The sequence below is a fragment of the Entelurus aequoreus genome, linkage group LG16 (genome assembly GCF_033978785.1).
Source record: "Entelurus aequoreus isolate RoL-2023_Sb linkage group LG16, RoL_Eaeq_v1.1, whole genome shotgun sequence".
NCBI lineage: Eukaryota > Metazoa > Chordata > Actinopteri > Syngnathiformes > Syngnathidae > Entelurus > Entelurus aequoreus.
In genome coordinates this window covers 13,898,084-13,922,667 of record NC_084746.1, presented here as the reverse complement: position 1 = coordinate 13,922,667, position 24,584 = coordinate 13,898,084, and the positions used below count along the sequence as shown (strand labels likewise).

General features: G+C 39.4%; 1 pseudogene; it reads left to right on the top strand.

Annotated features, from left to right (window-relative positions):
• LOC133630618 (pyroglutamyl-peptidase 1-like) overlaps nt 1-22,257 on the top strand; it is a 29,846-nt pseudogene extending 7,589 nt beyond the window's left edge.
• The last annotated feature ends 2,327 nt before the right edge of the window (nt 22,258-24,584 follow it).

Sequence of the window (24,584 nt, the reverse complement as noted above, 5' to 3'; positions counted from 1 at the left end):
TTGAGCCGAGCCTTTTAGCGAAAACCTAAATTTTTCCAGTTTTAGATTGTAGAGAACCTCTCTAATCCAACGGCCGTGTGATGGGGGGCGAGCCAGCTTCCAATTAAACAAGATCAATCATCTGGCCAGCAAGGTCGTAAAAGCAACAGCGCGTTTTAGTGATACCGGGCACATGTTATCGGGGCATACGCCAAAAATGGCTGATAATGGGTTGGGGGGAAAGTTTTGACCGTATGCTTTTCCGATTGTGTCAAAAATGTCCTCCCAAAAGGAACACAGTTTAGAGCAGGACCAGAACATATGGACATGATCGGCCGGAGATTGTTTGCATCTATTGCAGGTATTGCTAACAGTGGGGTAGATTTTGGATAGTTTTGAGTTAGTATAATGAATTTTATGGATTACTTTGCATTGGATGAGACTATGACGGGCACATATTGAGGAGGAGTGAACCAGTTTCAGGGCAGAGTCCCAGTGTTGATCGGATATGTTGGTATTAAGATCGCTCTCCCACGAGGCTCTTATCACTGATAGAGAGTTTGGAGCAACTGAACTTAAAGAGGTATATAACACAGAGATACATGTTTTATGATTGGGGCTCAAAGATAACATTGTATCTATAAGAGTTTCCGGAGGACGATTCGGAAAGTGTGGGAACTGTTTCTTTACGAAGTCCCTCGCCTGAAAAAAACGAAAAAGGTGGGAGTTCGGCAAATCGTATTTGGAAGAGAGTTCAGTGAAGGATGAGAACACTCCGTCTGCATACAGGTCTTTCACAGTGGTGATACCATGATCGTGCCAAGTCATGAATGCGGGGTCAGTACGGGAAGGTTTAAATAATTGTTTTTAAGTAGCGGGGTCAATATAGATGGACCCTGAAAACCCAAGTGTTTACGTAGCTGGTTCCATATTTTAATGGAGATCGATACAATGGTGTTTGCGCCTTCAAGTTTAAATGGGAAAGGGAGTGATGAGCATAAGCAAGAATGTAATGAGGAGTGTGGGATCGCCGTTTCAAGGGATACCCAGGCCGGGAGGGTCTGAGAGCCTCCATCCATCCAGTATAGGAGTTTCTGTACGTTAGCCGCCCAATAGTATTGTCTAAAATTGGGGAGTGCAAGCCCTCCTTCAGATTTGGGAGATTGTAGGACCGACTTGCGGATTCGGGCCGATCCGGCCCCCCATAGAAATTTGGATATTGATTTGTCTAATTTATCGAAAAAGGATTTAGTAATAAATATGGGGATATATTGAAAAAGGTAAAGGAATTTAGGCAGAGTGATCATCTTGATCAGATTGATCCGGCCAGCGAGAGATAATGGTAAAACAGACCAGCCTACAAAGTTCTTCTCCATCTTTTCAATTAGAGGTAAAAAATTTGCCCGGAGCATATCAGACATAGCCGGTAATAAGGATTCCCAAGTAATGAATCCCGTCATGTGCCCATTTGAATGCCGCTAAAGATCGTGGTAACTGTTTAGCTAGGGAATTAATTGGAAACAGCTCACTTTTTTGGTAGTTAAGTTTGTAACCCGAGTGTGTGCCAAACCGCTCCAGAATGTCAAATATTACCCGCAGTGAGCTAGCAGGGTCCGAGATGTACAAGAGCAGGTCATCCGCATGAAGCGAGACTTTGTGCAACGTGTCCGACCGGGTGATACCTTTAAAGCCTGCCTCCGCGCGTAGCCAAAGAGCAAGGGGTTCTATCGCGATAGCAAACAGTAATGGAGACAACGGGCAACCTTGTCTAGTGCCTCTTTTAAGAAAAATTGAGGCAGATAGTGTATTATTTGTACGTACCGAAGCTACTGGGGACGAGTACAAAAGTTTAACCCAGAGAATGAAATCCTCATTAAAACCAAACCGACCCATCACTTCAAATAGATATTCCCATTCAACCCTGTCAAAGGCTTTCTCCGCATCGAGGGATACTACCACCTCCGGGGTCGAGGGGTTTGGCGAATGGATAATGTTTAGGAGGCGCCGAGTGTTGTGTGAGGATTGCCGGCCTAGCATAAAACCTGTGTGATCCAACGAGATGATGGAAGGCATCACCCTTTGGAGCCGGAGAGCGAGAACCTTGGATAGAATTTTTAGATCTACATTTAAGAGCGAAATTGGTCTATAGCTGCTGCAAAGCAGGGGGTCTTTCTCATTTTTTAGGATGAGAGAAATGGTGGCCCTCTAAGGTTTCTGGGAGGCGATGCTGCAGAAAAGCTTCATTATACATGTCTCTTAGAGCCGGAGCAAGAACACTGGAGAAAGTTTTGTAATATTCTGCACTAAAGCCATCCGGGCCGGGTGACTTATTGCTCTGTAATGATTTGATGGCTTCTGTAATCTCAATGACACTAATGGGCTGGCCCAGGCCCCTCGCAGCCCCACATTCTATCTGGGGGAATGTTTTATCGCTAAACAGTTCATCTGAGGAAGGGGGGCAGTCTGAGGTATATAATGTTGTATAAAATGCAGCAAATGTTTCATTAATCTTAGCTGGATCAGTATGTAGTTCTCCTGTGTTAGAGCGAATAGACGTGATTAGTCTCGAAGATGCTTCCTCCCTGACCCGGTGGGCTAAGAGCCTGCCAGCTTTTTCCCCAGATTCAAAAAATCGTTGTCTGGATATGAGCAGTTGTAATTTCGCTCTATTGACAGACATAAGGTCAAAGTCAGTTTTTAGGCGAAGGCGTTCTTTATATAGTGTCGGGTCTGGGTTTGAAGCGTATTTATCGTCAAGATCCTTAATCTTGCGGAGCAGCCCAGTGATTTGAATGGTCTCTGTCTTATTTAGGTTTGAAACAAAAGATATAAGTTGACCTCTAATATAGGCTTTAGATGCCTCCCATAGCATACCTCTTCCGATTTCTGGTGAGTCGTTCAGTTCGAAAAAACACTTAATTTGATCTTGTAGGAAATTCCTATAACGGTCTTCTGCTAATAAGGCTGAGTTGAATCGCCATTGTTTAAGGGGTCTAGGTTGAGTGTCCATATTGATGTCGACTGAGGTGGGGGCATGATCCGAGATTACAATACTATGGTAATTACATGTTTTGGTTTTGGAAAGCAGTCTATTGTCGAGAAAAAAGAAGTCTATCCGAGTGTAAGTGTGATGTACATGGGAGAAATAGGAAAATTGTTTAATTGTAGGGGAGGCATGTCTCCACGGGTCTGTAAGACCCAACTGTTTAGCGAAAGTATCCAGCGTTTTGGCTGAATTAGATAAGGGAGCCAGTTTGTTAGATGATCGATCCAGTACAGGATCCTGCACCAGGTTAAAGTCCCCGCCCATAATGATAAAATGGTTTCCAATGTTCGGAAATGAAGTAAACAATTTAGTCACATAAGAATTGTCATCCCAGTTGGGTCCATAAACGCTAGCGAGTATGACTGGGGTGCCTTGCAGCTTTCCGGACACAATAATATAACGACCAGCCGGGTCTGCTACAATTTGATTGAGTTCGAACGAAATATTTTTACGAATAAGGATAGCTGTGCCCCTGGCCCTTTCGTTGAATTTTGAATGGAAAATATGGCTGATCCAGCCTCTTTTAAGTCTTGAAATCTCTCTGTTGCGAAGGTGGGTCTCCTGAATGAAAAATATATCTCCCTTGAGGTGTTGCAAATGGGTCAAGACCCTCCCTATTTTAGTGGCGCTCCCCACTCCCCTCACGTTCCATGAAACAAATCTAAGTGTATTACTGGTGCTTGTCATACCTCACCATGTCCAACTAGGAGAGCAGAACGGGCTGATGTGTACAAGCAGGTCAGGAGGGGGGCTGATGCATGATAACTGGGAACTGCAGAGAGTACTGGTAAGAGGAGGGGATGAAACAGAAGCATGAGAGGAAGGAATGAGGAGATAAACAAACCAATAAAAACACATACATATAGAAAACACAACAGACTCACACACATACTCGCAGACACGACAACATACAACAATACCAGGTGGGTTAAACCTGGGAACCACCTACAGGGCCATTGTCCCAGTACCTGAGAACCCCATTGTCGAAACTGAACCTTAAGTGTCCTTTTCACAGCAGTGCGCTGTCCTTGCGCCTGCGTGGACGTATCCATATCGGCTTCCGGTTTTTCAGAGAACAACAGATTGGCTCCAACTGAGTCAGAACATTTTAAAGTGCATTAGAACTGCAATATATTCCCTCAGGAAACATAGTACCCAGTACTAAGATAACTTCAGAAAGCGAGAAAAATAGATTATAAAGTATAAACAACTCAAAAAGCATATAATAACATAAAGTACAAGTGGTGCCATGTACATATACATATATACACACACCTATATATATATATATACATACATACACACACACACATGCATGAACGTGTATACCATCATGGATGTGTGGGTAAGGAATAACAGTAACCTACCAAGAGATAAGTAGGTCAGCAGTTAGGTCAAATAACAACAGAAAAAGTAAACCACAGTGTAAGAATATATATCTATTAGAACATGATAAATAAATGTAAAGGGGAGACAAAATAATTTGTGTGTCGATGTAGCAAAATAAAACAGAATTAACAATATTGTGGGTTGTTTAAACAATAATAATAATTGTATATTAACCAGGTTAGCTCTAGAATGTCAGTATAATATATTAGCTGAAAGGTTAAACAAAGAGTGAATGAAAGTGGATCCAATGAGTTACCACACCGATGTAATATTCACGGTCAGGCCTGGAGTTGGCGATATGTTAGGATGGTTAACCGTGATAAAGCAGGCGTTGATTGTTAAGGTTGGTGCCGGCAGTGTGGCCTCCAGACATGGCTGCAGTTAGCCAAGCTAGCGCCGTCCTGCCGTGCACTGTGGAGTAGTCACATCGTATCAAACAAAGTTTCAATAAAGTCATACCAACTGAGATTACTCTTTTGCATGTTCTTGGCTGCGTTGATTCTGGGATTTGACAAAATCTTGGGCGTCTTTGAGAGATGCGAGTCGCCGTCTCTTTCCATCCCCGGTTGAAACCATTAGCTTAGCCGGACAGTGGAGTGCTGGTTTGAGGCCCAGATTGTAGAGATCCCTCATGACGTCCCGGTACACGGCCCGCTGTTCCAGTATTTCAGGGCAGTAGTCTTCGAAGATGTGTATCGGTGAGTCCTTGTACTTTAGTTTGCCCCTGCGTTTCCGAGCTTCCCGCACCACCAGCTCCCTCGTCTGGAATCGGTGGAAGCATATCACGATAGCCCGCGGTCTCTCACCGGGGCCTGGCTTTGCTGTTAGCGAGCGGTGGGCACGGTCCAGCTCCGGGGTCGACGACAGCGTGTGTTCACCCAAAACTTCGACCAGCAGTTGAGAGAAGAACGTTGTTGGATTTGGACCTTCGATGTTTTCGGGTACGCCGACAATTCTTATGTTGTTCCGACGACTTCTGCTCTCCAAGTCTATTAGCTTAGCTTTTAGCCTCGCGTTCTCCTCGGTTACGAATGTTAGCTTGGTGTTCATAGCCAGCATATCCTGGCTGGTCGTGTCGGCAAACAGTTCTAGTGAGGAGAGACGCTTCTGGTTTTCCAGAAGTGTGGTCTGAATACAGTCCAGCGTGTTGTTGAGTTTGGAAAAGGCGGAGTTAAACTCAGACGAGAGAGAAGTCTTGTGGTCCGCTAGCATTGTAGTTAGCGTAGCCATGATGGTACTTGCCGCCAAATCCTCCTTCCTTTGCTCCTCCTTTTTGGCTCTGTTAGACATTTTCTCATTTAGCGCGAAAAGGTATTAGTACTATTAAAACGTTAGTAGCAGTTACTGCATTCAGTCGAGCTATACAGAATGGTAGGAATGAAATTTGCGGGAGCGTGAAAAAGTGCGACTACTCCATCTTGTCGCCAACCGGAAGTCGATTATTGTCATTTTTACCAAACAATTGATGGCTAACTTGCTTTGAAGTTGTAAGTCCAGGTAACGAGCAGATATTTATGTTACAGTATTTTTTTTTTTATAACCAAAAAATGCTTTTTGCATGCACAGATAATACTCAACTTTTTACAATATGCAGTAGGGATGGTAAAAAAAACGATTCACATCCACATTGTGATTTTTATTTATTATATTCTAAATTGAGTCATGATTTTTAAGAATGGATGAAAAAATCTTATATGTATATATATATATATATATATATATATATATATATATATATATATATATATTTATGTATATATATATATATATATAACTATGTATGTATATATATATATATATACACTACCATTCAAAAGTTTGGGGTCACATTGAAATGTCCTTATTTTTGAAGAAAAAGCACTGTACTTTTCAATGAAGATAACTTTAAACTAGTCTTAACTTTAAAGAAATACACTCTATACATTGCTAATGTGGTAAATGACTATTCTAGCTGCAAATGTCTGGTTTTTGGTGCAATATCTACATAGGCGTATAGAGGCCCATTTCCAGCAACTATCACTCCAGTGTTCTAATGGTACAATGTGTTTGCTCATTGGCTCAGAAGGCTAATTGATGATTAGAAAACCCTTGTGCAATCATGTTCACACATCTGAAAACAGTTTAGCTCGTTACAGAAGCTACAAAACTGACCTTCCTTTGAGCAGATTGAGTTTCTGGAGCATCACATTTGTGGGGTCAATTAAACGCTCAAAATGGCCAGAAAAAGAGAACTTTCATCTGAAACTCGACAGTCTATTGTTCTTAGAAATGAAGGCTATTCCACAAAATTGTTTGGGTGACCCCAAACTTTTGAACGGTAGTGTATATATATATATATATATATATATATATATATATATATATATATATATATATATATATATATATATATATATATATATATATATATATATATATATGTATATATGTATATATATATATATATATATATATATATATATATATATATATATATATATATGTATATATATATATATATATATATATATATATATATATATATATATATATATATATATATATATGTATATATGTATATATATATATATATATATATATATATATATATATGTATATGTATATATATACATATACATATATATATATATATATATATATATATGTATATATATATATATATATATATACATATATATATATATATATATATATATATATATATATATATATATATATATATATATATATATATATATATATATATATATATATATTAGGGCTGCAACAACTAATCGATTAAAATCGATTATTAAAATAGTTGCCAATTAATTTAGTCATCGATTCGTTGGATCTATGCTATGCGCATGCGCAGAGGTTTTTTGGGGTTTTTTTTTTATTAAAAAAATTAAATTTGTATTTTTTTATTTTTTTTAATAAACCTTTATTTATAAACTGCAACATATACAAACAGCTGAGAAACAATAATCAAAATAAGTATGGTGCCAGTATGCTGTTTTTTTTCCAATAAAATACTGGATAGGAGAGAAATGTAGTTTGTCTCTTTTATCCAATTATTAATCGAAGTAATAATCGACAGATTAATCGATTATCAAATTAATCGTTAGTTGCAGCCCTAATATATATATATATATATATTAGGGCTGCAACAACTAATCGATTAAAATTGATTATTAAAATAGTTGCCGATTAATTTAGTCATCGATTCGTTGGATCTATGCTATTTTTTTTTACTATTAACATTTTTATTTTTTTAATTTATTTTTTAAATAAACCTTTATTTATAAACTGCAACATTTACAAACAGCTGAGAAACAATAATCAACATAAGTATGGTGCCAGTATGCGTTTTTTTCCCAATAAAATACTGGATAGGATAGAAATGTAGTTTGTGTCTTTTACCCGATTATTAATCGAAGTAATACTCGACAGATTAATCGATTATCAAATTAATCGTTAGTTGCAGCCCTAATATATATATATATATATATATGTAAATATATATATGTATATATATACATATATGTAAATAGTTGTATGATGTTTATGAATCAATAAAAAAATCATACATTTCTATATACTGTATATATAACATATTAATGAGCAATATGTAGTATTTATTACCGTTTTTCATTACGCTTCTGTTACTATATTTATAAACCTGCAACATAATTCCCCATTGTGGGATAAATAAAAGTCTATCTCATAATATCCTAATTTTTTTTCCAAATAATACATTTTTGGATTAGAAACATTAAACTAGAGTTCATATTATTTTTAATGATTAATATTGATACTGTTGCTTGTATACATTTTTGGTTTTCCTTTATTTCAGTATTGTATTTCCTGAGTTTTTGTTTAGTTTTTCTTAATTGCTTTTTAAAGTTCCATCCCAAGTATTGGGTTGGAGTTGCTCTTGTCGCGAATGTCATGACAGGTTTGGACTTTTGTTTATTTTCTTTACTGTGTTTAGTATTGTTTCCTTTCCAGTGCTCTTATTTTCAGTTTGCCTCATTACTTTGGCCCCAGCTCTGTCTCCCACACCTGTGCCTGACTGACAATCTGAGCACACCTGTTCCTGGTTGCCAAACAGGCTTCCTTATAAGCCAGCCTGCCCTGCACAATCATTGTTTGTTTCAATTGCATGTGCACTTCCCAGTTGCACTTTTTTTTTTTTTTTTACATTTAAGTCATGTAAAAAACGCCTGCCATCTCTGCATCTTGGGATTCAAGACCAACAGAACCTAACAGCTCTATTTTATTTGCCATATTACAATTATGTGATTTTTGGGGAATAACATTTAAATACATTTTTTCTAATAAATCAAGAATCAATTCTGAATGAAATCGTCACTCCAAGAATCAGAATCGAATCAAATCGTGATGTAGCCAAAGATTCCCAGCTCTAATATGCAGTGATTTTTTTTTAATGTCAAAATGAACATAAATACTTATAACCAGAAAATACGCACATAATTTCCAGCCTTTGAGGGGCTACATAAAATGAAGTGGCAGACCACATTTGACCCCGGGGCCTTGAGTTTGACACCCTCGCATTAGTGCATGGTTGACGTGTGTGTTTGCTGCTCTCACAGGAACTGGAGCGCCTTGGACTGGGTGACGCTGTAGACCTCCACGTGTGTGAGGTGCCTGTGGAGTACAAGGCCGTTCAGAGTCTCCTTCCGTCGCTATGGAAACGGCACACGCCACAGGTGACTGACAAATCACACGCTCTTTAACTCCCACCTTCTTAACTTTTGTCTACTTCCTGTATTTGGCGTGCAGTTAGTGGTCCATGTGGGCGTCTCCGGCTTGGCGAGCACGGTCACCCTGGAGCAATGTGGACACAACAAGGGCTACAGACGTTTGGACAACTGCAGCTTCTGTCCTGCTTCTCAGTGCTGCATGCATGGATGAAGGGCCCGACTGCATCAGCTCGGTGCTGGACATGGACACCGTCTGCAGGAGGGTCGGCCACTCGGGCCTCGGGGTGGCTGTGTCGGTGTCCAAGGATGCCGGAAGGTTTGTGATTCAGACATCTGTCACATCTTTAGGTTGCACAATCTAAACTTATTTTTGCCGATATCAGCATTATATGTGGCGCCAAAGGGCCACAAGCATGTGATTTGTCCGTCTTTAGTCAGAAATCCGTCTTTTCTATCTCTGTAAAAATATAACAAAATATTTTCAGTAGAGATGTCCGATAATGGCTTTTTTGCCGATATCCGATATTCCGATATTGTCCAACTCTTAAATACCGATTCCGATATCAACCGATACCGATATATACAGTCGTGGAATTAACACATTATTATGCCTAATTTTGTTGTGATGCCCCACTGGATGCATTAAATAATGTAACAAGGTTTTCCAAAATAAATCAACTCCAGTTATGGAAAAAAAATTCCAACATGGCACTGCCATATTTATTATTGAAGTCACAAAGTGCATTATTTTTTTTAACATGCCTCAAAACAGCAGCTTGGAATTTGGGACATGCTCTCCCTGAGAGAACATGAGGAGGTTGAGGTGGGCGGCGGGGTTGATGTGGGGGGTAGGGGGTAGCGGGGGGTGTATATTGTAGCGTCCCGGAAGAGTTACTGCTGCAAGGGGTTCTGGGTATTTGTTCTGTTGTGTTACGGTGCGGATGTTCTCCCGAAATGTGTTTGTCATTCTTGTTTGGTGTGGGTTCACAGTGTGGCGCATATTTGTAACAGTGTTAAAGTTGTTTATACGGACATCCTCAGTGTGACCTGTATGGCTGTTGACCAAGTATGCGTGGCATTCACTTGTGTGTGTGGAAAGCCGTAGATATCATGTGACTAGGCCGGCACGCAAAGGCAGTGCCTTTAAGTTTTATTGGCGCTCTGTACTTCTCCCTACGTCCGTGTACACAGCGGCGTTTTAAAAAGTAATACATTTTACTTTTTGAAACCGATACCGATCATTTCCGATATTACATTTTAAAGCAGTGGTCCCCAACCACCCGGCCGCGGACCGATTGATACCGAGCCGCACAAGAAATTAAAACATTTTTTTTTTTAAATGTTTTATTTTTTTTATTAAATCAACATAAAAAACACAATATATACATTATATATCAATATAGATCAATACAGTCTGCAGGGATACAGTCCGTAAGCACACATGATTGTATTTCTTTATGAAAAAAAATTAAATACAAATGTATTTATTTATTTTTTTAATTTCACCCCTCCTTCCCCCCAAAATTTTCAAGCGTTGACCGGTCCGCAGCTACAAAAAAGTTGGGGACCACTGTTTTAAAGCATTTATCGGCCGATAATATCAGCAGTCCGATATTATCGGACATCTCTAATTTTCATTTTTTCTTCATTTTTTCCGACCTACAATGTGTGTTAAAACCTTGATCCGTCTCTTTGCTATACCTGCCAACAACTACGGCTTTCCCGTAATGAGTACGGTTTTTGATAATCCAGTGGTAAACACTAAGGTTTTCCATTAAAAATGATTAACTTAGAAATCGATGTTACGTAGCGAAGCAACTCCACGGGCTAGGGACAAAATATACGGGAAACATCAATGATGATTGGTTGGTTTACGTATAAGGACATCCATGATTGGTTGGTTGTTTACTATGATGAGTCACAATTGGTTAAGATTAGGGCAAAACATTAGGGACAGACCAATCAGAGGCAAGATAGGGCAGGTCATGGAACCAGGAAGGGAAATCTCAGCTCGGTATGGTCTCCTGCTGGACCCACTATGGACTGGACTCTCACTATTATGTTAGATCCACTATGGACTGGACTCCCACTATTATGTTAGATCCACTATGGACTGGATTCTCACACTATTATGTTAGATCCACTATGGACTGGACTCTCACTATTATGTTAGATCCACTATGGACTGGACTCCCACTATTATGTTAGATCCACTATGGACTGGACTCTCACACTATTATGTTAGATCCACTATGGACTGGACTCTCACACTATTATGTTAGATCCACTATGGACTGGACTCTCACTATTATGTTAGATCCACTATGGACTGGATTCTCACACTATTATGTTAGATCCACTATGGACTGGACTCTCACTATTATGTTAGATCCACTATAGACTGGATTCTCACACTATTATGTTAGATCCACTATGGACTGAACTCTCACACTATTATGTTAGATCCACTATGGACTGGACTCTCACTATTATGTTAGATCCACTATGGCCTGGATTCTCACACTATTATGTTAGATCCACTATGGACTGGATTCTCACACTATTATGTTAGATCCACTATGGACTGGACTCTCACTATTATGTTAGATCTACTATGGACTGGACTCTCACTATTATGTTAGATCCACTATGGACTGGATTCTCACACTATTATTTTAGATCCACTATGGACTGGACTCTCACACTATTATGTTAGATCCACTATGGACTGGACTCTCACTATTATGTTAGATCCACTATGGACTGGACTCTCACTATTATGTTAGATCCACTATGGACTGGATTCTCACACTATTATTTTAGATCCACTATGGACTGGACTCTCACACTATTATGTTAGATCCACTATGGACTGGACTCTCACACTATTATGTTAGATCCACTATGGACTGGATTCTCACACTATTATGTTAGATCCACTATGGACTGGATTCTCACACTATTATTTTATATCCACTATGGACTGGACTTTCACACTATTATGTTAGATCCACTATGGCCTGGATTCTCACACTATTATGTTAGATCCACTATGGCCTGGATTCTCACACTATTATGTTAGATCCACTATGGCCTGGATTCTCACACTATTATTTTAAATCCACTATGGACTGGACTCTCACACTATTATGTTAGATCCACTATGGCCTGGATTCTCACACTATTATGTTAGATCCACTATGGACTGGATTCTCACACTATTATGTTAGATCCACTATGGACTGGACTCTCACACTATTATGTTAGATCCACTATGGACTGGACTCTCACACTATTATGTTAGATCCACTATGGACTGGACTCTCACACTGCGGTCCTCTCCAAGGTTTCTCATTGTCATCCCACTGGGTTGAGTTTTTCCTTGCCCTGATGTGGGCTCTGAACCGAGGATGTCGTTGTGGCTTGTGCAGCCCTTTGAGACACTTGTGATTTAGGGCTATATAAATAAACATTGATTGATTAAAACATTGAAATCACAACAGACATCCCAAATGACGAGGAGAGAGTCGGAGAAGAGAAGAGGGAATATTCAAGTGGCCGATTTATATATTTAAAAAACTAGTGGAATATGGCAGAGGGATTTTTCTTTTTCTTTTAGCGATGTAGACGACGTCCAGGAAACCCACAATGTGTCTACTTGGCCACATTTGGACAAATGTACACGACTGGATAAAACATTAATTTGAGTTGTTTACCATGTAAGCCCTAATCCAAACTGTTCTCCACATGGAAGAAGTGGAATACACATTTAAGAACACACATGATTGTGGCAGACATGTGATGACTTTTGTCTAAATGCTACATTTAATTTCCATTGGTGTTTTACAACAAGACAGTAGCTGACATTTTGTTAATTATTTCTACTCTTTATATTTTGACATTGACTAGTTGAATCATTTTGAAACATAAACAACATTGATAATTGTTATTTCATGCTATAAATCACAAATGGCTATTCAGCTAAAGGAAGTTAGCTAATAGAATAAACATTGTTTGTACTCTTTATGAGTTTTGCATTTGGAGCAGTTAGAAGTGGAGAGGGAGTCGAAGACACAGAAATTGGCTATAAAATCCAAGACAGAATCCACTAAAGCAGAAACAAAAAGGAAAATGCAAGCTGCTCAGAAATTTGCCAGGAAGGCTCATGTCAGAGCCATCAAAGCAAAAATGCCAAAGTAATGTGTGAATGAAGCAAAGTAATCTGTAAATAATGTCAATAACTAGATGAACCATCAGTGGCTGTGAAGTGAACACTAGTAAGGTTGTAAATACTGTATAGAGTAGGCTAACCCATGTGGTTCCTGTGGATGAAGTTGTAATTACTGTAGTGACTAAATAACATAGTGACTGAAACAGACAAAGTAATGTGTAAATAATGTCAATAACTAGATGAACCATCTGTGGCTGTGAAGTGAACACTAGTAAGGTTGTAAATACTGTATAGAGTAGACTAACCCATGTGGTTCCTGTGGATGTGAACACAAGTTGTAATTACTGTAGTGACTAAATAACATAGTGACTATAACAGACAAAGTAATGTGTAAATAATGTCAATAACTTGATGAACCATCTGTAGCTGTGAAGTGAACACTAGTAAGGTTGTAAATACTGTATAGAGTAGACTAACCCATGTGGTTCCTGTGGATGTGAACACAAGTTGTAATTACTGTAGTGACTAAATAACATAGTGACTATAACAGACAAAGTAATGTGTAAATAATGTCAATAACTTGATGAACCATCTGTAGCTGTGAAGTGAACACTAGTAAGGTTGTAAATACTGTATAGAGTAGGCTAACCCATGTGGTTCCTGTGGATGAAGAAGTAATTACTGTAGTGACTAGATAACATAGTGATTGAAGCAGACAAATTAATGTGTAAATAATGTCAATAACTAGATGAACCATCTGTGGCTGTGAAGTGAACACTAGTAAGGTTGTAAATACTGTATAGAGTAGGCTAACCCATGTGGTTCCTGTGGATGTGAACACAAGTTGTGGTGACTAAATAACATAGTGACTGAAACAGACAGGGATTAATTTGGATAAATGGGGTATGTATTTATGTCAACTCTTGATCATTTTTCAATTCTTTAAACACTAAAACATCTTTAAATGCTGCTTTATTTGCTAATTTTTGCATGTTCAATTGCTGAAAAACCAGGAGCTTCAGGAGGGTGGAGGTGGGGGTTGTGTCCCTATACCCCCGGTTTATTTTCAGTCTTTTTCATTAGGTTCAAATTACATGCCTGGGGCCAGATGTGACTGGACAACACTAAATGTAAAGTAACTACAGTTGAACCTCCATATACGAATGTTTTTATGTGCGAGCAACTTTACATGGCATTAAATATGCCTCTGTGTGCGAATCATGTCACAACATACCAACGCTTCATTCATGCATTCATTCTGGGTGACGCTGGAAGCCATTTTGATGACGTAGCTTCCTGTACACATAGGCACGGCCATTTTGAAGGGGTGGGACCTCCTGCGTCACATCCTGTTTACATCCTGTGCACACGGGCACGTTCATTTTGAAGAGGCTGTGTTTTGGGCGGCATTTCTAACATGTTTATTTCCACAATGGTCGTACCTTGTGGCGGTCAGAGCTGTGTCTTAGAGATCACTTTGTATGATCAGAAACGCTTTAAATGTGTCCAAACTCTCACGAGCTGCATTTCCATTACCCCTAGAAATGCACAAAACCTAAATATTGCAATAAGAACCTGGTAATGGACCACCCATATTCCGGAAAAACTCTCAAATATCGCTACAACATTTTTGCGCTCTCATGAGGTGTTTTTAAAATTTATTTATTTATGTATTTAATTTTCGTCAGTCCAACAAAATAATACACAATAGTACAATTCCAATTCTAAAGCAATCAACAGAGCAATTGAGACAAACATGACACAAAACAATCCAAAGTAGTCAAACAAAAAGGAATAATACCAACAACAGTATCAATATTAATACAACTTCCAACATAACAGTGATTAAAAATCCCTCATTTACATTATCATCACAGCCATTTATAAAAAATAAAATAAAAACCTTTTAAAAATGAACAATAGTGTCACAGAGTTGAGGTGGATTTGGAACCATTTCGATATTGAATTGTTTAGAAAAAGCCTGACGGAAACACTTTTTTCAGGGCGCCAACGCAGGACAACCAGGGCAGGCAGGTCGTCTAGTCTCGCTTCCGATTGGTCGGCCAGTGGCGGTGGGGGGGGGGGGGGTATATACCCCGGGCCGTACCAAAAGTCTCTTTCCGGCAATAGAGGCCGACCCGCAGACTTGGGGAGACCCACATGCTCAAACAATGTCAAGGGGCCGTAAGGACGTTGCCTTTGAGCAATCACCCGCTGCCTTCGTCTTCTATTGACATCACGGCAACGTCGCTACAATATCTTCCTCAAATTGGAGTCTCGCGAGATGAGATTTTACGAGAATTATGGTGTGAGAGTCTTTGCTCGTGGAGGGTTCTCCTGAGTCCGATATATCTTCCTTGAGCCCGGTGTACAGGGTTGAGCAAGTTTTTATTGACATAAACAGGTTCGAATTGCTTTCCAGCAGTCTCTGTCTCGTACGTGTGTCTCTCTCTCTCTCTCTTTGTCTCCAACCACGTGTCTCGTCCCGGCTGCTGCTAATAAGGGCGACAGGTGATTAGATAATCAGCCCCAGCTGGGCAATCTATTCACCTGCCGCTGGCTTCGAGGCCGGGCCATACACACCCCATTCCTGCAGGAGGCGCGCCGCCCACGCCCTCCTCCACATATGGCTAATGACGGAAAACACCTACAGGTCGCAAATGTACTTTGTCGGAATTTTTGAAATATCGCTTTTACTTTGCGAAACACTGCAATGGAAACGCAGCTACATTTTCGCTGTATACGCAACCACTTTCAGCTAGCGTTTTAGCCAGTTAGCATTCTAGCTGGCTTGCGGCCCCTTCACTTTGAGGATTTTATAGACAAAGGTGGCTTCGTTCCGTAGCGAGTCTTTAATTGTGATGAGACCAAACTTTTTGGGAAAAAATGCCAGAGTGGACCTTTATTACAGAAGGAGAAGGCACTACCTGGACACGAGCCGATGAAGGAAGAAACCAGAAAAAATGAAGCATGGTTGGTCGCATGAACAAAGGCACTCGTGGTCTGGCAGCCTTGCAAAACAGGAAGTGATTTTTGCAGTTTTTTGGGGATTTTTTTTTTCAAACAGCCCTTCTCCGCACTCATCTTTTCTTTTCAACACTCGTCCGTTTCCTAATGGGATGTATGGAAACAGCTGGTAGGAACTAGAATGCCTGACTTTATAAATGAAATAAATAACAAAATATAACAAATGTGCTACAATAAAATAATAATTTGGTCCAATAATATTGAAATTATAATTACTGCATAACATAAATTCATTTCTATACATACACTACCGTTCAAAAGTTTGGGGTCACCCAAACAATTTTGTGGAATAGCCTTCATTTCTAAGAACAAGAATAGTTTCAGATGAAAGTTCTCTTTTTCTGGCCATTTTGAGCATTTAATTGACCCCACAAATGTGATGCTCCAGAAACTCAATCTGCTTAAAGGAAGGTCAGTTTTGTAGCTTCTGTAACGAGCTAAACTGTTTTCAGATGTGTGAACATGATTGCACAAGGGTTTTTTTAATCATCAATTAGCCTTCTGAGCCAATGAGCAAACACATTGTACCATTAGAACACTGGAGTGATAGTTGCTGGAAATGGGCCTCTATACACCTATGTAGATATTGCACCAAAAACCAGACATTTGCAGCTAGAATAGTCATTTACCACATTAGCAATGTATAGAGTGTATTTCTTTAAAGTTAAGACTAGTTTAAAGTTATCTTCATTGAAAAGTACAGTGCTTTTCCTTCAAAAATAAGGACATTTCAATGTGACCCCAAACTTTTGAACAGTAGTGTAGATAAGAATGACAGACCTAATTAAATGTTACACAGACCATGTACCTTCGTAGCACTCAACCTGCAAAAAATAGTTCTTCTCAAGTTACTCTGTCTACGTTTTCACACTATTCTGTCACACTTTATTAAGCATTTATTACATATTCCTTATTCTGTACCTCCATTTAAAGCGGTTATTAAGTATTGTGATTTTAGAATTGTGTTTACATTGTTTGTTTTCCATGCTTGTGTTGACATTTCCTTTCTGCCTTGAGAGCTGAGGGGATTATAATCAGAGGAAGATTACATTTCAAATAAACATGTTAACATTTCATTTATTTTTCTACCGGTCCATTTTTTGTATTCGTCAAAAAAAGGCAATTATCGATATTGACCAATTTAAAAAACTACTATTGTGATACAGTTTTCAGACATATTGCGCAGCCCTACAATACACTAGAATTACTTTGCCAAACACTGCTTATACAGTATTGAATTCATCTGCATAATACCAGGACTCTTGCTGTAGCTAGCACAGGTTTATTGGCAAATATAGATGTTAAAGCTTCTTTTATACGTGAGAAAGTAAACATTTCAGGCCTTCCCCTGCCCCTTTGACAGATATCTGTGCGACTACACCTACTACTCCTCTCTGTTCCTGAGTAATGGACGCTCTGCCTTCATCCACGTGCCTCCACTGGGGAAACCCTACAGCAGCCAGGAGCTGGGCAGAGCACTTCAAGCTGTGGTGCAGGAGATGCTGACGCTCCTGGAGGTGGTTGACCACACAGAGGAGCAGCATTGCACACACACACATCCACACTGACCAACTTCACCACTGTACTTGGTTTATTCCTGTGTAATTATTAATAGCATCATGATGTTAAACTTCATAGAAATGAAAGAGATTAACATCGGTTATGGTCCTAATATCCAATTATGTTAGGGTAATAATTCTAACTGATCTTTGAGTGCTGCGATAGGGACAATATCAAGCGTGGATTCTGGTTTGTGTTTCATATTTTGTACCAAACTGTGCAAATTAATTCCAATGCACTGGCACAGACCGGAAGTCATGGTGTCTATTTAAAAAAAAGGAACATTTGTTAATGTTATTAATAATACAGCATCATGTATACTCAGGGAATTCAATCGATTGCAACTGGACTGTTTGGTTTGTCTCAGAAGACTTTTTGCCTCTCATCCAAGTAGACTTCATCAGTTCATTATCATAGACATAGATTGGTCAGATGTAGTCTTAGACTTAGATTGGTCAAATCTAGTCTTAAACTTCGATTGGTCAAATCTAGTCTTAAACTTCGATTGGTCAGATCTAGTCTTATACTTGGATTGGTTAGATCTGGCAAGGCAAAGAACCAGAACAGATTTGCCTTTTGCGCGAATGTTGTCTTAAAGGCCTACTGAAACCCACTACTACCGACCACGCAGTCTGAAACTTCCGGTTGAAAACGTCTATGTATGATGACGTATGCGCGTGACGTCAATGGTTGAAACGGAAGTATTCGGACACCATTGTATCCAATACAAAAAGCTCTGTTTTCATCGCAAAATTCCACAGTATTCTGGACATCTGTGTTGGTGAATCTTTTGCAATTTGTTTAATGAACAATGAAGACTGCAAAGAAGAAAGCTGTAGGTGGGATCGGTGTATTAGCGGCTGACTGCAGCAACACAACCAGGAGGACTTTGAGATGGATAGCAGACGCGCTATCCGATGCTAGCCGCCGACCGCATCGATGATCGGGTGAAGTCCTTCCTCGCTCCGTCGATCACTGGAACGCAGGTGAGCACGGGTGTTGATGGGCAGATGAGGGCTGGCTGGCGTAGGTGGATAGCTAATGTTTTTAGCATTGCTCTGTGAGGTCCCGTTGCTAAGTTAGCTTCAATGGCGTCGTTAGCAACAGCATTGTTAAGCTTCGCCAGGCTGGAAAGCATTAACCGTGTAGTTACATGTCCATGGTTTAATAGTATTGTTGATTTTCTGTCTATCCTTCCAGTCAGGGGTTTATTTCTTTTGTTTCTATCTGCAGTTAAGCCAGATGCTATCACGTTAGCTCCGTAGCTAAAGTGCTTCGCTGATGTATTGTCGTGGAGATAAAAGTCACTGTGAATGTCCATTTCGCGTTCTCGACTCTCATTTTCAAGAGGATATAGTATCTGAGGTGGTTTAAAATACAAATCCGTGATCCACAATAGAAAAAGGAGAGAGTGTGGAATCCAATGAACCCTTGTACCTAAGTTACGGTCAGAGCGAAAAAAAGATATGTCCTGCACTGCACTCTAATCCTTCACTCTCAAGTTCCTCATCCACAAATCTTTCATCCTCGCTCAAATTAATGGGGTAATCGTCGCTTTCTCGGTCCGAATCGCTCTCGCTGCTGGTGTAAACAATGGGGAAATGTGAGGAGCCCTTCAACCTGTGACGTCACGCTACTTCCGGTACAGGCAAGGCTTTTTTATCAGCGACCAAAACTTTATCGTCTATGTTCTCTACTAAATCCTTTCAGCAAAAATATGGCAATATCGCGAAATGATTAAGTATGACACATAGAATGGATCTGCTATCCCCGTTTAAATAAAAAAAATTCATTTCAGTAGGCCTTTAATACTACATTCTTTCAATTCATGGGAATGTTTTACTGACTAAAACACGGTTGTGCCTTTGGATCACCTGTATCCCCAATAGTAGCAAACATTTACATGGAGGACATGGAAAAGCAACCTCTGAGCTCCTTTTAAGGGAACAGCACCGAGTCATTGGTACAGATATGTGGATGACACATGGGTTCAAATCAGAAGTCAAAAAGTACAAGCCTTCACCGAGCACATTAACTCAGTGGACAAAAACATCAAGTTCACACTTGAGGATGTCAAAGACAGTAAGTTGCCTTTTTTGGACTGTGATGTCCACATTGGAGAGAACAGGGGCCTCCATGTTGGGATTTATCGAAAAATCCAGACATACTGATCAATACTTACTTTTTGACTCACACCACCCACTGGAACACAAACTGGGCGTTATTAGAACCCTACAACACAGAGCTGGTAATGTTCATACCAGCCCACAGGGCAAAGAGAAAGAGCATAGGCATTCTATATGTATCAGGTCTATGTGAGAAACTCAGAAGAATTTGAACCAACACAACATCCCAGTACACTTCAAACCAGGTAACACCCTGAGACAAATCCTGGTCCATCCTAAAGACCAGACACCCCGCACCCACAACAACAATCTGGTGTAGGCTATCCAGTGTAATGATGAATGCACTGACTCACATACTGGGGAAACAAAACAACCACTAAGCCGACACATGGCACAGCATAGACGGGCAAACTCTTCAGGCCAAGACTCAGCTGTCTACCTGCACCTCAGGGAGAAACAGCACTCCTTTGAGAACAAAAATGTACGGATTCTGGACAGGGAGGAGGGATGGTACGAAAGAGGAGCGAGGGAAGCCATCTATGTCAAGGTTGAAAAACCATCCCTGAATAGAGGTGGTCTGTGAGACCACCGTTCTACCACATACAACACTTTCTACCACATACAACACTTTCTACCACATACAACACTGTCCTTTCAACCATTCCTAAAAGACTCTGCAATTTAGCCTCCAACAAATAACAGGAGTTAGAAATATTCTGCTCACAGAAGGTGACCAGAATGCCATTTGTTTACAACTGAATGGAATGCTAACGGGGGAGATTCCGACTATTTTGGACTGGTCGTAATCGATCCACGGCAATCTTTATGCCACACAATACCTCAATGCTAACGAGGGGAAATTATACTTCAACAACTGTTGTTGGCTTTGACAGTTAGGATTGTTTGTTTGCATCAAATCAGCTGTTTTTCTCACTACGATATGATAGAAACATTCTTTCCCAGGCACACCCACCTGGTTTTAGAGTATAAAAATTGGGGGTTTTGGCACCAGCCGCTAGACTATAAAATCTAACTCTAAGACTAGATCTGACCAATATAAGTTTAGATCTGACCAATGTAAGTCTATGAGCATGAACTGATTAGAGGCGGAACATCTTCCAAGATAAACCAAACAGTCCAGTTGCGCTCGATTGAATGCCTTGAGACTACAATGATGTAGATGAATGAGAACATCCTTAGACACTACCATGTCTACACTCATGTAGAACAACAGTCTATTTGCATTCCAGCACAATCATTCGAGCCATACTGTTTTATTTGTTATGGTGTTTCAATGACTCTTTTAGACATATTTGATTCATTTTTGCTGCTTTTGCACCCGAAAAACAAAACAGTAATTGTAATCTCAGGGATAGAATACTGATTATGCAATCAACTTAATGATTAAATGTGGCTGAGCATGTCTGCATAATATTAAAACTGATATATCTTCTTTTGTGTCCTCATTCAAAAGTCAGACTTCAAGATAAGTAATAATAAAAAAGGAAACAACGTTCACTGAAAGGGAAGGGGGTTATAGATTAAGAATTTAAATCCTAAAATTCAGAATGTACACGAAGAAGCTTTTGATTTCAATATGTGGAGTTAAACTATGGTAAATGCGGGGCTAATAGAATGTCCAACATTATTTCAGTTTAAAAAGCGATACAAATAAATTATTTTCAATCTATACAAGAATGATGTTGTGGTGGGGCGTGGCCTGCGGAGAAGCGGGGCGTGTCAGGACCGGCTTCGAGATTAGCGGCAGGTGCGTAGATGACACAGCTGTGAGTGGTTGTCTGATCACCTGCCGCTCTGTAAAAGGCAGCGGTCGGGAAGGAGAAAGGGGGTTGATGATGGAGAACGAGTACGAGCACGAGCATGAGAGAGAGCGAGGACTGACACGTAACGCAATGACTGAAAAGGAACACAAAGAACATTTATTGAAAAATTAATTTCCTGTTCAAGACCATGAATGCAGCTGTCATGTCCTTCCACAGAGGTTTTCTCACAATCACAAAGTGTTTACATTATTATTATGATTCTAATTATTTGGGTAGTTATTGTCTTGTTGTATGTTGATGTTACTGTCACTTAGTACTTGTATGTATGTGCCTATATATGTGTATATTGTACATACAGTACAGGCCAAATGTTTGGACACACATTCTCATTCAATGCGTTTTCTTTATTTTCATGACTATGTTGTAGATTGTCACTGAAGGCATCAAAACTATGAACATGTGGAGTTATGTACTTAACAAAAAAAAGGTGAAATAACTGAAAACATGTTTTGTATTCTAGTTTCTTCAAAATAGCCACCCTTTGCTCTGATTACTGCTTTGCACACTCTTGGCATTCTCCCCATGAGCTTCAAGAGGTAGTCACCTGAAATGGTTTTCACTTCACATGTGTGCTTGAAGCTCATTGAGAGAATGCCAAGAGTGTGCAAAGCAGTAATGAAAGGGTTCACAGAGATTGTTAGACGCTAAGTGTTGATTTAGCTGCTGCGCAACAATTTTTTCAAGGATTTTAGAGCTAAAGGGGAGTTGTGACACCGGCCGATAGTTTAGCAGGAGGTCAGAATTGAGGTTAGGTCTTTTGAGCAGAGCATGAATAACCGCTGTTTTCAATGCTAAGGGAACAGTACCAGAAACAAGTGATAAGTTAATATTTAGCACTGATGGTCCTAATATTACAAACAGATCCCAGGAAGTGGGTCAAGTAAACATGGCGTTTGTTGTGTCCCATTTACGAGTCGCAAGAGTTCCTCTAATGTTATTTCTTCATATCGAGATTATTTTGGAGAGCATTATCCGTAGTACATACATTCGTATCTGCATTTATTTAACCCAGTTGGAGCTGGGCCGTGTTATTTTTAACTTGCTTTCTAATGAGTTAAATTTTTTTGATTCCCCAAATACAGCAACACTTTAACTACACTACTTTTTGAATTTTACCAGACATAAGGTATGTTTGCACAAAGTATTGGTATTGGAGCTTTATCGCTGATATCAGCCCGAATTTTACTCGGTAATGTATTGGAAAGAAAATCAGTGGTATCGCACATCACAAGTAAATAAGTTTCACTTCTTCCCACTCCTTTTTGGATGTGAAGAAACCTAACCATTAGGGCAGGGGTGTCAAACTCATTTTAGCTCAGTGGCCGCATGGAGGAAAATCTGTGCATACGCGGGCCGGACTATTAAAATCATGGCATTAAAACTACAAAAATAAAGACAACTTCAGATTGTTTTCTTTGTCTTACTTTGGCCAAAAATAGAACAAACACATTCTGAAAATATTACAATAAAAATATTGAATAACATGCCGGCAGCGGTAAAGTTTAGATCCATTAAGGAAAGAAGAAAATGACTGAATACATTTATAACTGAATAAATTTACATGCGCATAAAAATTTGTTTTCTTTTGTATTATTGTTTTATGAATTAAGTAACGTTTATGACAACCTTTTTCCAAAACACAATATAGAATGTGAGATACAACAGAATAATGCGTACATTTATCATTTGTTTTCAAAACGTTTACAAAAAAGTGGGACCCCAAAAAATTTACTGTGGGACTTAATTTTGAAAGTTCCTCGCGGCAACACTGATGGAGTATTGGTGCGTGCAAAACAGCAGCAGGCGGCTGTGGCCTGTGGGCCGGTTCTAATAGTAATCAAATATCCCGGGGGCCATAGATCATTCATTGGCGAGCCAAATTTGGCCCGCGGGCCTTGACTTTGACACCTCTGCATTAGGGTTTCATTTTTTTGCGGTGTATTTGTTTCTATGTCTGTACTTTACTGTAATGTTATCAAGAATATTTCCCGTAAAGGTAAAATTATTCAAAACAATAAGGCAAAATGGCACGCTTCACTTTTGGTTTATGTGACATCACGTGGGTTCACTTCCTGTAGTACACAGGTGTCAAACTCAAGATGTGGCGATTGTTGGCCCGTGAAAGCCTGGGAATACTGTCAATACATCGCTTATCTTTCTAACTTAATATAGTCTTTCAATTTTGGCAGAAAAATTGTGTGTACTGCATGCATTTTAAACTTTTAATATTATCTGATCATGCAACAAACAAATATACCAAAGATTTTATCCGTAAAAACAACAACAAATACAAAAATATCAACTTTGCAAATGAATTGAACAATGAATTAAAGTGGACCCCGACTTAAACAAGTTGAAAAACTTATTCGGGTGTTACCATTTAGTGTTCAGTTATATGTACTGTACTGTGCAATCTACTAATAAAAGTTTCAATCAATCAAAAAATATCAATGCACCCTGACTAATTTCAAAACTAGTTATCAATTTGTACGTAAAAAAAACCCCAAATAACTAATGCATAGGCAATTATACATTAATCCATCCATCCATTGTCTACTGCTTGTCCCTCTTGGGGTTGCAGGGGGCCTTTGTTTTCAAAACGCTTACAAAAAAGTGGTACCCCAAAAATGTACTGTGGGAACCCATTTTTATGACTTGATGGGGTCTCTGGGACCCCATTTTGAAAATTCCTAGCACCGACACTGATGGAGTATTGGTGTGTGCAAAACAGCAGCA